The sequence below is a fragment of the Salvelinus namaycush genome, chromosome 9, assembly GCF_016432855.1.
Source record: "Salvelinus namaycush isolate Seneca chromosome 9, SaNama_1.0, whole genome shotgun sequence".
Taxonomy (NCBI): Eukaryota; Metazoa; Chordata; class Actinopteri; order Salmoniformes; family Salmonidae; genus Salvelinus; species Salvelinus namaycush.
This window is the reverse complement of record NC_052315.1, coordinates 33,004,603-33,015,767: the sequence shown is the minus strand read 5'-3', so window position 1 is coordinate 33,015,767 and position 11,165 is coordinate 33,004,603.

The following is an 11,165-nucleotide window of genomic DNA, read 5'->3' as shown; positions in this document are numbered from 1 at the left end:
TGCGGCCCGGAGTGCTGCTTTGTGCCCTTCTTCCTGAGTGTGCTGTGCAGTCCTAAGCGTCTCTCACTCACATGGCTCTCTGTCAGATGATCGGGTCTTTCTCACAGGCTACAAGTCAGACACATCGGTGATGCAACTGCGCGCGCCCTAATCTAATTCTGAGCTGCATATTGAACATATTGGAAGAACTGTCCACATTTACTTTTCGTCAGCCAACAAGATGAGTAGGCCTAACGAACAGCAAAAGTACTAGCCTTTAACTTCTTTCAGCTGGGGGCAGAATTGTTATGTTTGGAAAAATAACGTTCCCAAGGTAAACGGACTATTTCTCAGGTCCAGATGCTAGAATATGCATATAATTGACATTTTAGGATAGAAAACACTCTAAAGTTTCCAAAACTGTCAAAATATTGTCTGTGAGTATAACAGAACTGATTTTGCAGGCGAAAACCTGAGGAACTCCAATCCGGAAGTGCATTTTTTTTATCCCTGTTCCATTGCTTGCCCCTCCTCCATTTAAAGGGGTATCAACCAGATTCCTTTTCCAATGGCTTCCTCAGGCTTTGACCAGGCTTTAGACATAGTTTCAAGCTTTTATTTTGAAAAATTAGCCAGATTTATCAAAACGCGTCAGGTGTCCTTTGATTAGTTCCTGCGCAGGAGAGATGTGGCTCGACATTTTCTTTCTCTGTAGTATTGAACAGTTTACCGTCCGGTTGAAATATGATCTGTGTTTTGGTATATTTCACTTGTGATTCCATGATTATAAATATTTGTAGTATTATTTTTGAATTTGGCGCTCTGTAATTCAGCGGTTGTTTACGAAAATGATCCCGTAAAAGGGATCCGTGCGGCAAGAAGTTAAGTACAAAAGTCGACCTATTCTATTCTGTGCGAGAAATAAATATTCCAAACATAGTCTGGGACAGTTATGGGATGCGATAGATCCCAAATTAATACAACCACAACCACTAGCATAAAAAAAAACGTTGGTCTCCCAAGTGGCACCGCGGTCTAAGGCACTGCATCTCAGCACAAGAGGTGTCACTACAGTCCTTGGTTCAAATCCAGGCTGAATCACATCTGGCTGTGATTGGGAGTCCTATAGGGCGGCACACACTTGGCCCAGCGTCATCTGGATTTGGCCGGGTTAGGCCGTCATTGTAACTAAGAATTTGTTCTTAACTGACTTGCCTATTTTTTTAAAATAAAGGTTAAATTAAAATGACGCAACAGATTGGAACGTTTAACTTAAAATGTTGATACACTATTAGGCTATTTCTTCAAATTTTAAGCGCAGTGTAACGTTGATGCTGGGAGTCGGAAAGCAAGTGCAGGTGGTTAGTTTAATAATAACCGGACCAAACCAAGAACCAAGGTTAGCGTACAGAAACGAAACACATAGTTCTATTCCCCAAGCAGTATTGACTAAGGGAGTCACAGATATAGGGGAGGTAATCAGTGACGTGATGGAGTCCAGGTGAGCCTAATGATGTAAACCGGCGACATCGAACACCGGAGGGGAGGAGTGGTAGTAGACGTGACACACAGCAATGCGGACATGGTAGTAGGGTATAAGCGCCAATGTTCCATTATCGGAAAACACCATTATCAAAAGTGACAGCAAATGCAATCATGAATGTAATGCTTTTATTATAAAGGTGATACAAACTTTATTAAAACATATAGGCCTATGGACTGGGCTACATGAGGTGTGCGACTATGATTCGAAAAAGTAGTTTAAAAAAAGGCTTTGGTTCTTATGCTGGGCATCATTCACAAGTGATAATATCAATCAATCAAATGTATTTATAAAGCCCTTCTTATATCAGCTGATGTCACAAAGTTCTGTTCAGAAACGCAGCCTAAAACCCCAAACAGCATATGTAATTCACAAGTAATATTGTCACCATCAGACGATTCTTGATTTAATTTTGTCTTTACATATACTAAATAATATATGTGTGACGTTTGTTTTGAATTAGAATGGACCATTATCATGCACCTGTATTGAAACAGGGGCAGCGGAAAAAATACATGCAATCTATGCACTTAAATAGCGAATGGAGGATGCTATTCCCGTGGTTTATTTTCTTGCCAGCCAGGTAGACTATGCTCCTGTTTTAAATATAAGCAATGTGCTTATTAATATTAGGAAAGTTGAGAAAAATATATAGTAGGCCTAGCCAATAGAAAGCTGATGGGATGCTCCTCTTTTTAATAGAGACCATCACTCTGTTTTCTCCCGCAATTGCATAGCCTATAGAAATGTTGTGCAACATGAGCTCATGGGCTCTCATGAAGTGTTTGATTAGATTTTCGATTACATTTGCATTGATGTCAGAGTGATTAGAGAGACAATAGAGTGCTAAGTACCAGGCAGTTAGCACGTTTGGTAGGCTACTAATGACCAGCAGTGGCATCAGAGCTTGGAGAAGCCTAAATACCTTGACTAAACGGTCATGTGGAATTTGACTGCCTTCATGACTCGTGACCGCCGGTGTGGCGGTAATACGGTCACCGCAACAGCACTAATCATGAGGTTACAAACATATTTCCAACATCAGAGAAACATCATATAACAACTTTATACTCTGCTAAGCCTGAGCAGTATCAGATGTTGTCTAAATTGCATACCAATCACACAGCTAGAGAATAATAATAATGTTGTCAGAGTGACATTTTCATTACAGACACAGACCCCCCCCCCCCCCCCCACACACACACACACACAGCAGCTAGAGACTGGAACAATGTACACAAAACAATTAAACTGGAAAGTTTTTCTGTCGCTCAGCTTTTAAGGACTCAGTCATGGACATTTTCACTGACATTCGTGGCTGTTATTTTGTAGAAGTTATTTTGTAGCTGTTATGTGAAACAATAACATAGGCTTCTGACTGTGGTGTCTGTTTTCTGTCTGTCTGCACTGCTATTATTGTTGCCTCCTTGTTGATTTGTCTGTTCAGTAGTGCTATGTCTCTGTTATTGTGGTCTGCCATGTTTTGCATTGTTGCAGTGGGTCTCCCATTATGTAGCGTTGGGATATACCTTCTCGTCATGATGTGCTTTGTTTCTTCCTACTTTGTCCCTTGTGCTGTTGTCTGCCCTTATTAATGCTTGTGCCATGTTGTGTTGTTGCCATAGGTCTCCCTTCATGTAGTGCGGTGCTGTCTCTCTTGTCTTGTTGTGCTTTGTTCCCAATGTCTGTCAGCTGAACAGCTTTTACCCCCAAGCCATAATACTGCTAGTTAGTTAGTCCAGATAGTTAAATAGTCAACCAAATACCTATCTGCACAGCCCCTTTTTTGACTCATCACATTTGCTGCTGCTACTGGTTATTATCTGTCCTGTTGACTTTTCACTTTATCCCTACCTATATCTACATATCTACCTCAATTAGCCAAGTTATTGTTACTGATTGTGTATTTATTATTACTTGTATTATTACGTGTTATTACTTTTCTATTGTTTCTCTCTTTTTTTTCTCTGCATTGTTGGGAAAGGCCCGTACACATTTCACTGTTAACCTACACCTGTTGTTTATAAAGCATGTGGCAAATACAATACAATTTGATTAGATTTTTGATTTGATGTATCTGTGCTGTTGCCGAGTCTGTTCTGTCTACGGTATCTTGTCCGTCTTGTCTTCTTTTAATCCCCACCCCCTGCCCCACAGGAGGCATTTTGCCTCTTGCCAGGTCGTCATTGTAAATAAGAATTTGTTCTTACACACACACACAAACACAACTTTCATCACATGCACAAAATGCAGTGAGCAAAATAACCGGAACATTTAAAAAAGATGGGCATTCTATTCCGTCCATGTAACTGAAGATAATCAGAGAAATGAATGTCTCTTTGAAGAAAATGGAAAGAGAGAAAACAAACTGAAGGAAAGTGGACTCCAAAGAGCTATAGCTTTGTTCAATGTTACAGTTTTATAAACATACTAAGGAGTGTTGACAATATCTGTTACAGGCTACACACACACACACACACACTGGAGAAAGAACAGACTGTAACAGCAGGATCTTCTGGAGAAGAGTACACACTAATAACAGGGCCTCAGACAGATGAGAGAGAAGAGGGAGAGAAGGGAGAGAGAAAGGGGGGGAATGAGAGAGGAAGGGAAATACAAGAGATACAATGGAGAGAAGGGAGAGAGAAAGGGGGGGAATGAGAGAGGAATGGAAATACAAGCGATACAATGGAGATAGCAGGAGAGAAGGGAGAGAGAAAGGGAGGGAATGAGAGAGGAAGGGAAATACAAGAGATACAATGGAGATAGCAGGAGAGAAGGGAGAGAGAAAGGGAGGGAATGAGAGAGGAAGGGAAATACAAGAGATACAATGGAGATAGCAGGAGAGAAGGGAGAGAGAAAGGGAGGGAATGAGAGAGGAAGGGAAATACAAGAGATACAATGGAGATAGCAGGAGAGAAGGGAGAGAGAAAGGGAGGGAATGAGAGGAAGGGAAATACAAGAGATACAATGGAGATAGCAGGAGAGAAGGGAGAGAGAAAGGGAGGGAATGAGAGAGGAAGGGAAATACAAGAGATACAATGGAGATAGCAGGAGGGAAGGGAGAGCGAAAGGGAGGGAATGAGAGAGGAAGGGAAATACAAGAGATACAATGGAGATAGCAGGAGAGAGAAAGGGAGGGAATGAGAGAGGAAGGGAAATACAAGAGATACAATGGAGATAGCAGGAGAGAAGGAAAGTGGCAAGTGAGAGTACAATTTTTTATATCAAGAAAATGAAGAGTGAGAAATACGGGACATAGAGGACAAAAGAAAGGGAGAGAAAATAAAAGGAAGAAACTTAAAAGGCTGGATAAACTTTGTATCTGGTCCATGTTAATGCTGCAGGAGAAGGGTGGTAGAGGATTGAGTAAGGAGGGGAGGAGGAAAGGGAGAGAGGGAGGAGAGGAAGAGAGGGGTTGACGGCAGCGCTGTTTGGTGCTCTGCGGAGTGGAGAAGGGCCGTATTTCTTGGAGTGTGTGGGGGAGAGGCTGACCCTTAGAGACACACAGCAGACTGCACTTCAGCTGTCAGAGAGAGAGAGGGGGGGGGGGGGGTAGTTAATGGTAGAGAGATATTTCTTCTCATTAGCCAGGGTCAAAAGTCAGCCATGAGCAGGAGAAGGAATGAATGACACACACACATTCTGGTATGTATCCTTTGTTCTGAGCAGTGGAAACAGTTCACACTAGTAAGCACAGTTATTTGGATATCCCTGCCTGTTCAGTGAGGAGAGAGAGAGAGAGAACACGAGAAAGAGAGAACACGAGAAAGAGAGAGAGAACATGAGGGAGACCATCTCCTCCCTCTCAGAGCAGTGACCACACGTCCGGCACGAGTCTCCCTTTCCTCTCTGCCTCTACTGCGTCTCCTGGGCTAGCAGCCAGAAAGACACTGCCTCTGTTGGATTCTGAAAGAAAACAAGCTGAGGATACCGCAGTGCTGCCTTAGACAGAAGGACAAAATTTACGGCAACACTTTGGAAGGATTAGCAGCAGTATACGTTTTCCTTCATTTGCTCAGACAGAAAGAAGATACAACATCCCTATCACAAGAAGGACAGAGATACTGTACAGACAGAGTCGGACAGACAGATGGAGAACAGCAGTGGTCATGCAGCCTGACTAACAGCTGGAGTGCTCTCTCCCTCGCCTGAAACAGTTGGTTTTAAGAGCTGCATTCCTCACACCCTCTCATTCAGAAACTAGTAGTCGTATAGGATCTTCCCTCATAAAGAGTGACACAAGACTGCAGTAGTCCCTACAGACTGACACTAAACAGTACCGGCTTTAGGAGTGCAGTTGAAGGACACAGTGGATTGTGAGTTACCTGTGGTCAGAGACTGGATTACTGCCTTTTCCTACAGAGGATAGTTGGAGGATGATACAGCATATCTGATTCAATATAACATACCCTGGTCATAGAACCTGGACTCACCCGGTTGGATATTTCCTACTCTTCCCTTGGACTTAAGTGTTGATTCACTCTGGATTGGCTTACTCCCTGCTTAGCGACCGTGTGTGTGTGTTTGTGTGTGTGTGATTGATTGTGAGTATGTGTATCAGGATGGAGTGTGTGAGGAGTGTGTTTCTGATGATGTGTGTTTTCCTGTGGAGCTCAGCACACTCAGCCCAGAGTGTCTACCCCAGGATACGACTCTCCCATAAAGGTAGGCATCAGGCACTGGAGTGAGTGTAGACATTGGCTAAGCATCAGCATTAATGACAAATCCATGCAATGTACACTAAAGTCCTAACTAGTCAAAGCATGCTTTATGGAAACAAACATTCTTGTTCCAGCTACGTTATAGTACATTGAGAATCAGACAGGTGTGTCAGTGAAAAGATGACATGTAGACACCTCTACACAACCCCTGAACATTCCGACAGAGTCATTTTCCAATTGCTCCATGACATCCATTTGCCGTGGGGACGAGCTGATCAATAGTGCATATTGATTGGAACAAATTATAGAGAGTGGGAAAACATGATGCAACCTGCAGAAATAAGGTATTGCTCTCCTCAATTGCTCATGTGTGCCCCTATACAGTAACAGTCAAAAGTTTTGACACACCTACTCATTCAAGGGCTTTTCTTTATTTTTACTATTTTCTACATTCTAGAATAATAGTGAAGACATCAACACTATGAAATAACACATATGGAATCATGTAGTAACCAAAAAACTATTTTATATTTGAGATTCTTCAAAGTAGCCACCCTTTGCCTTGATGACAGCTTTGCACACTCTTGGCATTCTCTCAACCAGTTTCACCTGGAATGCTTTTCAAAAAGTCTTGAAGGAGTTCCCACATATGCTGAGCACTTGTTGGCTGCTTTTTCTTCACTCTGCAGTCCAACTCATCCCAAACCTTCTCAATTGGGTTGAGGTCGGGTGATTGTGGAGGCCAGGTCATCTGATGCAGCACTCCATCACTCTCCTTCTTGGTCAAATAGCCCTTACACAACCTGGAGGTGTGTTGGGTCATTGTCCTGTTGAAAAACAAATGATAGTCCCACTAAGTGCAAACCAGATGGGATGGCGTATCGCTGCAGAATGCTGTGGTAGCCATGATGGTTAAGTGTGCCTTGAATTCTAAATAAATCACTGACAGTGTCACCAGCAAAGCACCGTCACACCATCACACCTCCTCCTTCATGCTTCATAGTGGGAACCACATATGCAGATCATCCTTTCACCTACTCCGCATCTCACAAAGACACAGCGGTTGGAACCAAAAATCTCAAATTTGGACTCATCAGACCAAAGGAGAAATTTCCACCGGTCTAATGTTCATTGCTCGTGTTTCTTGGCCCAAGCAAGTCTTTTCTTATTATTGTTGTCCTTTAGTAGTGGTTTCTTTGCAGCAATTCAACCATGAAGACCTGGTTCACGCAGTCTACTCTGAACAGTTGATGTTGAGATGTGTCTGTTGTGAAGTATATTTTTGGGCTGCAATTTCTGAGGCTGGCAACTCTAATAAACTTATCCTCTGCAGCAGAGGTAACTCTGTGTCTTCCTTTCCTGTGGCGGTCCTCATGAGAGCCAGTTTTATCATTGCACTTGATGGTTTTTGCGACTGCACTTGAAGTAACTTTAAAAAATCTTGAAATATTCCTCATTGACTGACCTTCATTTCTTAAAGTAATGATTGACTGTCGTTTCTCTTTGCTTATTTGAGCTCTTCTTGCCATAATATGGACTTGGTCTTTTACCAAATATGGCTATCTTCTGTATACCACCTCTACCTTGTCACAACACAACTGATTGGCTCAAACGCATTAAGAAGGAAAGAAAATCCACAAATTAACTTTTAACAAGGCACATCTGTTATTTGAAATGCATTCCAGGTGACTACCTCATGAAGCTGGTTGAGAGAATGCCAAGAGTGTGCAATGCTGTCATCAAGGCAAAAGGTGTCTACTTTAAATATTCTCAAATATTAGATGGATTTTTATTTGTTGAACACTTTTTTAGTTACTACATGATTCCATGTGTTATTTCATAGTTTTGATGTCTTCACTATTATTCTACAATGTAGAAAATACTCAAAATAAAGAAAAACCCTTGAATGAGTAAGTGTGTCCAAACTTTTGACTGATACTATGTGTAGAGTATCGTTATCTACTGTTATCTAAGACCTACACAGTCTCTGCTGTGAGAAACTGTCAATGAGTATAAAGATTGCTAACCTCAGATATGGCCTCAGATAAGTTTGTTTAGTGAAGTGTGCGTTTTCTCCCTGACTGTCTTGGGCTCATGTTAGAGTATTTTTTTTTTGTTCTTCTTGTTGTTGAATAGAGGATAGTTTTTTTCCTCAGACCACAGTGGTTGGCATTCCACAATGTGGCTTTCTCTACTGTTACACCGGTGGGTTGAGAGAGGGGAATACTCCTGAGGGTATAGTGGTGTGTATTCACTGGTGCGTGTGTTTGCATGTGTGTGTCCATTGTGTGTGTGTGTTGTCTCGTCTGTTTATTTAAATAGTATATTTTAGGGATTATGAGGCTCTGACTTTGTAGATAACAGTCTGTAGTAAACATCTCTTCTCTCTCCACGGTTTCTTTAAATTCTATAGCAACAATAACACAGATAATTCCACATAAAAAGGTGTCGGCCATGGTTGAGAGTATGTGTGGAATTTTTATGGTCAATAAATTGTATATGTGTATGGGGCAGAGGCATGGAACAGGAATGGACAGCGTGGTATATCCACATGGCACCCTGCTATGAGGGCTCACTGTGCCTGGCTGTGGCTTGTCTTTAGCAGCAAGATTTTCCCTCATCACCACGCTGGTTTAGATAGAATCTCACATTGAATTACCTTATTATATAGATGGAGGCAGGAGAAGGAAAGAGAATGGAGAGAGGAGGAAATGAGAGGTAGTAAGTTCATGAATAAATGAAAAAGTGAGGAAGAAATAAGAGGAAGGGTAGGAAGGAAGAGAGAGATGAGGCCGGGAGACAGGGAAGGAAAGAGAGAAGAGCGAGAGAAGAAATTGAGAGAAAAAGGGAGAAAGGAGAACAACAGGGAGGGAGAGACTAGAGTTTGTTTGGTTAGTGGCGCATGATAGGCGGGTATATTGACAGAGACCCTTGCTGTGTGTTGGGCTTTGCTGATGTATTCAATCATAAATGCCACAGCAATAACAGTAATAACCCACTGGGCATATCATGTCATTTGAACGTGTAAATGTGGATAATATTTGGTTGAGATGTTGATCAATGAGATTTCAACCTTTATTCACCCACTCAAAAAGACAGCCTACGGTTATTTTATTCCGGTACTATAGTTGATTATTATACTTGAGGAATAATCAACTACATTTAAATATTGGTGTGAGGTTAAGAACACATTATGATCTGATTTACCCAAAACACACCATGAATTCAACGGGGATTAACACCAATCCATGAAGTGTGTTAAGTAGATGTTTAGAAGTAGTTGCCATTGTGATGTAGGCTTCTTTACATGAAATAAGGATAATAGCCTGAGTCAAGAATATGAAAACAAACTGTATCAACCAGAATGCTCTTGAAAAGCACCCCGATACATTTCTACTCATGCTGCAAAATGTATCTTCCAGATTTAGGGTTTATACTACTGTTGGCTATTGTCATTCTGTGTAACACAATTAGAGCAGTAACTTGGAACAACATTGGGTAAACCTTTGTCCATGTAAAAACTGTGTCGAGGTCAAGAATGGTTGAAATAAAAAATGTATTGCATTACAAAATAAATTTACAATGCAAAAACATAAATAAAAAAGCCCCAAAATGGATTTCTGTCACAGGCTTTGGAACAGGCTTTCATGCTTTTAATTGTCATCCCCTTACTCATTGGCCCTCCCACTGCCCCCCTTGCGGTCGGGTGTATATTTCAGGCAGGTTGACATCGGCTGTAGTATTCCTGCCTCTGTAGTCTTTGATTCGCCAAGACTCACATCTGCTTGTAAAGGGGGAAAACAAATATTATCTAGAGAAGATATTCAAATGTCGTAAAATGTCAACATTTGGATTCCGCTGTACCTACAATGACGCTGCAAAGGTTGGAGTCCTCAAAGGCCCTCTTCCCTTTGTTTCCTTTGATATTCATCATTGACAGGAGCCCATTTGTCTGGTTTCAGTCTAGAACACAAAATAGGTACTTCACAAGCAACACACCATGACCTAATTTAAAAGTGTAACAAATATGTAACAGTTTACCAGTGCATTACTCTCTTCACTCAGTCCGGGATGTCTTTCCCCCCAGCTTTCAGATCAGAGATAAATGTACTTTTACAAAAGGACACTAATGCATTACACATGTACAGGATTTTAACATCCAGTACTACATGGCAATATGTCATTCAATTCATACCAATGAAACATTTAATTTCTCACCATGTATTTTCAAAAATCGTTCTCCGTTAGCTGCTCTTCCATCTTTAGTAAATCTTCCTCTGTTTCGTTCAGGTTGAAGTTGAATTCCTCAACCGGACTAGGGCGACTGTCTTTAAGAGGTCACGGATCTCACAAAGGAGATATATGCCTCTTGAAAGTCTGAAACAATGTAGTTTTACATTTGTTCACTTCCAAGTATAAACAGCTTAATTTCAATATCATTAAAAATGGTTTAAAAATAAATGTGTCAAACTTGCTTCTGGCATAGGAAAAGGGTCTGATCCTTTGCAACACTTTGGTGGGGGGGATCTCTCATCTGAAGAGGCAGAAGCAGAGTCTCCCACATGACCATCCCTGGAGCATGAAAGCTCAAAATTCTCTGCAATAAAATATTGGGCATCATCCCAAATACATCAGTCAAGAATGAGAAATAGGAGTTGGCTTAAGTTGTGAAGGATCCTCTCAATATAATCACTTGGTGGCTTGCGCCGCGTTTTAGTTTGCTATTTCTCTATCCCCACACTTGGTGGCTTGTGTGGTGTTTTAGTTTGCCATTTCCCCTCACCACCAATACTTGGTGGCTTGAAGGGGGTTTTAGCCTTTTGCTTCTTAGTGGCACTGGCTTTCTGGTACGTCGGAGCAGATTTTAGTTGGGGCTTGGGTTGGCCTACAAAAATAAGACATGCAAGTGTAACATAACGTCCAGCATCTTTCTACACAACTTTGTAAGGCAAACTAAACACAATCTAATTTTACCAAAC